The sequence below is a fragment of the Loxodonta africana genome, chromosome 5, assembly GCF_030014295.1.
Source record: "Loxodonta africana isolate mLoxAfr1 chromosome 5, mLoxAfr1.hap2, whole genome shotgun sequence".
NCBI classification, from domain to species: domain Eukaryota; kingdom Metazoa; phylum Chordata; class Mammalia; order Proboscidea; family Elephantidae; genus Loxodonta; species Loxodonta africana.
In genome coordinates this window covers 85,169,105-85,174,218 of record NC_087346.1, presented here as the reverse complement: position 1 = coordinate 85,174,218, position 5,114 = coordinate 85,169,105, and the positions used below count along the sequence as shown (strand labels likewise).

Genomic DNA, 5,114 nt, shown 5'->3' with positions numbered 1-5,114 from the left:
TGTTATTGATTTCCAGCTTAACTATTTTGGATCAACAACATAATTGTTATTACTTCACTTCTTTTGAATTTGTTAAGGTTTGTTTTATGGCCCTAAAACCCAAAAACCCACCACCATCAAGTTGATTCTGACCCTACAGGAAAGAGTAAAACTGCCCCAAAGTTTCCAAGGAGCACCTGGCAGATTTGAACTGCCGACATCTTGGTTAGCAGCTATAGCACTTAATCACTGCGCCACCAGGGTTTCCTATAGCCATAAGTACAGCCTAAAAACCAAAAAAAAAAAAAAGCCCCAAAAGTTGCCATGAGCAGATTCAATTCACAGCAACCCTATAGGACAGGGTGGAACTGCCCCATAGGGTTTCCGAGAAGTAGCTCATGGATTCGAACTGTCTACCTTTTCGTTAGCAGCCAAGCTCCTAACCACTGCACCACTAGGGCTCCAAGTATGGCCTAACTTGGGAAATCTTCCATGGGATCTTGAGAAGGTGTGCATTCTTCTGTTGTTCATTGGAGTATTCTATGGATCTCAGTCAGCTCAAGTTGGTTGATCTGATCATTTTTCCCTTATGAATTTACTGACTGCTTATTCTATCAGTTACTGAGAAATGGGAGTTGAAATCTCTTACTGTAGTTTTCTATGTCCATTTTTTCTTTCAGATTTATCAGTTTTTGCATCATATTTTGAAGTTCTGTTATGTCCACAAGTCCTTTGATTGTATCTTCCTCGAAAATGGACCCCTTTATAATTATGTAATGTCCCTCTTTATCTCTGGTAATATTCTTTGTTATGAAGTCTACTTTGTCTGAAAATAATATAGCTACTCCAGCTTTCTTTTTGTTAGTGTTTTCACAGTGTATTTTCCTGCATCCTTCTACTTTCAACCATTCCATATCTTTATACTTTAAGTGGATTTCTTATATAAAGCATATATTTAGGTCTTTTTAAAAATATATAATACGACAATCTCTCTTTTAACTGGTATATTTAGACCATTTTTATTTAAGGTGACTATTGATATGGTTTGATGAAAATTTATCATCTTGTTAGACGTTTTCTATTTATTCTCTTTGCCCTTTATTTCTTCATTCATCTTTTCTATCTTCACTGAATTTAATTGAATATTTTACTATGATCCTATATAATTTCTTCTGTTGTACATCTATTTAAAAATTTTTAGTGATTGCCCTAGAGTTTACAATATGTATTTTTAAATAATATAAGTCTACTTGTTTCAAATAATATCATACTGCTTCATGTGTAATGTAAGAATTCCTCTCATTCTTTGCGCCATTGTTGTCAGACATTTTATTTATACATATGCTATAAACACACAAAACATTTTTCTACTTATTCAAAGTTCTTACAAGAGTCAAGCCTAGATTTTAAATAGTAAGTTTTCTTTATGTTGTTGTTGTTAGGTGCTGTTGAGTCAGTTCCGACTCAGCAACCCCATGTACAACAGAACGAAACACTGCCCGGTCCAGCGCCATGCCCACAATCATTGTTATGCTTCATCCCATTGTTGCAGCCACAGTGTCAATTCATCTCGTTGAGGGTCTTTCACTTTTTTGTCGGCCCTGTACTTTACCAAATATGATGTTCTTCTCCAGGGATTGATCTCTCCTGACGACATGTCCAAAGTATGTAAGACGTAGTCTTGCCATCTTTGTTTCTAAGGAGCATTCTGGCTGTACTTCTTCCAAGACAGATGTGCTCTTCTTTTGGCAGTCCATGATATATTCAATATTCTTGCCAACACCACAATTTAAAGGTGTTGATTCTTCTTCGGTCTTCCCTATTCATTGTCCAGCTTTCCCATGCATATGATACGATTAAAAATACCATGGCTTGGGTCAGGTGTACCTGAGTCTTCATGGTGACATCTTTGCTTTTCAACACTTTAAAGAGGTCTTTTGCAGCAGATTTCTCCAGTGCAATGTGTCTTTTAATTTCTTGACTGCTGCTTCCATGGGTGTTGATTGTGGATCTATGTAAAATGAAACCCTTGAAAGCCTCAATCTTTTCTCCATTTATTATGATGTGGTTTATTGGTCCAGTTTTGAGGATTTTTGTTTTCTTTCTGTTGAGGGGAAATCCATAGTGAAGGCTGTGGTCTTTGATCTTCCTCAGTAAGTGCTTCAAGTCCTCTTCACTTTCAGCAAGCAAGGTTGTATCATCTGCGTAACGCAGGTTGTTAATGAGTCTTCCACCAATCCTGATACGCCATTCTTCTTCATAGAGCCTAGCTTCTCAAACTATTTGTTCAGCATACAGATTGAATAGGTATGATAAAAGGATACAACCCTGACGCACACCTTTCCTGACTTTAAACCATGCAGTATTCCCTTGTTCTGTCCAAACAACTGCTTCTTGATCTATGTACAGGTTCCTCATGAGCACAAATAAGTGTTCTAGAATTCCCATTCTTCCCAATGTTATCCATAATTTGTTATGATCCACACAGTCGAATGCCTTTGCATAGTCAATAAAACACAGGTAAACATCCTTCGGGTATTCTCTGCTTTCAGCCAGGATCCATCTGACATCAACAATGATATCCTTGGTTCCACGTCCTCTTCTGAATCTGGCCTCAGTTTCTGGCAGTTCTCTGTCGATATACTGCTGCAGCCACTTTTGAATGATCTTCAGCAAAATTTTACTTGCATGTAATATTAATGATATCATCAGGTAATTTCTTCATTCGGCTGGATCACCTTGCTTAGGAATAGGCATAAAAACAGATCTCTTCCAGCCAGTTGGCCAGGTAGCTGTCTTCCAAATTTCTTGGCATAGACGATAAGCACTTCCAGCACTGCATATGTTTGTTGAAACATCTCAGCTGATATTCCGTCAATTTCTGGAGCCTTGTTTTTCGCCAGTGCAGCTTGGACTTCTTCCTTCAGTACCATCGGTTCTGATCATATGCTACCTCTTAAAATGGTTGAACATCAACCAATTCTTTTTGGTATCGTAACCCTGCGTATTCCTTGCATCTTCTTTTGATGCTTCCTGTGTCGTTTAATATTTTCCCCATAGAATCCTTAACTATTGTAACTCAGTATTAGTACTGCAAATCAAGCTTGATTTTTTTCTTCAGTTCTTTCAGCTTGAGAAATGTAGAGCGTGTTCTTCCCTTTTGGTTTTTTATCGCCAGCTCTTTGCATGTGTCATTATAATACTTTGTCTTCTTGAGCAGCCCTTTGAATTCTTCTGTTCAGTTCTTTTACTTCATTTCTTCCTTTTGCTTTTGCTACTTGATGTTCAAGAGCAAGTTTCAGAGTCTCTTCTGACATCCATTTTGGTCTTTTCTTTCTTTCCTGTCTTTTTAATGACCTCTTGCTTTCTTCATGTATCATGTCCTTGATGTCATGTCACAACTCATCTGGTATTCAGTCATTAGTGTTCGATGTGTCAAATCCGTTCTTGAGATGATCTCTAAATTCAGGTGGCATATACTCAAGGTCATACTTTGACTCTTATGGACTTGTTCTAATTTTCTTGTGTTTCAGCTTAACTTGCATATGAGCAACCGATGGTCTGTTCTGCAGTTGGCCCTTGGCCTTGTTCTGACAGACACGTGGGGCCTGTGCACTGGCTTTATAGCAATTAAAAATAAGATTTTTTTTTATTATTTTTCTTCATTTATTTCATTTCCTCTCTCTCTTCATTTCTTGTTTCAGACCCAAGTTTTGACCTATATTATAGCCCTGCTACCTGAAGAATTGTCTTTAATATTCTTATATGGTATGTCAGATAACAATGCATTCTTCATTCTTTCACTATTTATTTAAGAATATATCACTCTTTCATCTGTTTTTTTAGTAAACAATTTTTTATTCATTTTAATTATAATTTAAGCTATTTTTGACTTTGGAGGTTTTTAAAAACAAAACCAAATTAGATTCACTTCAATGCCCACCGATACCTTTTTTTATGAAATTTGTGTGATGCTGACAGGTCATATTTTAGCTCTGTAATAAAATCTATCTTGATTTACCATTCTTCAGCTTTCTTTAGAATATGCTCCCTAGTTGAGAACTTGTATAAATAATATACTACTGTTCTTGCTATTTCCAAAGCAGTCTTCCAAAAAACTGAATCTGTCCTTTATTGTCCGTGGTCTCTAAGGGAGGATTTGTAATTACTTTATCGAAAGACTTTGGCATTCTGTTAAATAATGAGCACATATCACATTGAACCATGTCAGTCAACATTCGTGAACTCAAACTCTTCCACTTTACAAATAAATATTCCCAGTGCATCTTTGTCTATGTCAAATCCACACCCAACCCTTCTCCTAACATTGCAGTTCTGATGCTAAGCACTCCACAAACACATCTAGGTCTGCAACCACTTCATTTTCAGTGTTGTCGCTTGAGTTCTGAATTGTATAGAGTGCACGTGTTGCAAAGGTCAACCTAGTTGTATACTGTTTGGAAGCAGTTTGGGCTTTTTCAAATCTATACACTTGTTTTAGGTAACCTTCTAGTTCTTTATGCCTTCATTTCTTCATTTTTTTTCTGCGCGCGTTCCAAGGATTTAAAAGCACTGGATCTCAGGAGGCACCCTGTAATTTTTTCTTTCACTTTTGAAGGATATGCTTTCAGCTCATAGAATTCTGAGTTGACAATGTTTTATTTCCATTATTTTAAGTGTATCACTTTTTTTTCTTCTTGCTCGCATTGTCTCTGACAAGAAGTTTACTGTAATACTTATTGATATCCTTCTGTAGATAACTTTTGTTTGTTTGTTTGTTTTTCCCTCTCACTGTCTTCAAGATTTTCTCATTGTCTGTGGTTCCCAGAACTTTCAATAATATGTTAGGGATCTCTGTGTGTGTTTACACATGTCTGTGTAGTATTAATCCTGCTTACCGTTCTCTAAGCTTCTTGTATCCATGGTTTTGATGTCCATCATTGATTTTGCTAAGTTCTCAGCCATTTATTCATTCAAATATTTGTTCTTTTCCTTCTAGGATTATAATTACATTTATGTTAGAGTATTTCATATTGTCCCTGAATTCTTAGATGCTCCGTTCTTGTTTACTTTTTATGGTTGTTTTGCTATTTTTTTCAATTGTGTTTTAGTGTGATAATTTCTATTGATCTGTC

The 5,114-nt window shown here is 36.3% G+C and overlaps 1 pseudogene; it reads right to left on the bottom strand.

Moving 5' to 3' along the window:
• Positions 1-3,782: 3,782 nt before the first annotated feature.
• On the bottom strand, positions 3,783-4,516 carry LOC100661730 (rRNA N6-adenosine-methyltransferase METTL5-like; annotated as a pseudogene).
• Positions 4,517-5,114: the final 598 nt, after the last annotated feature.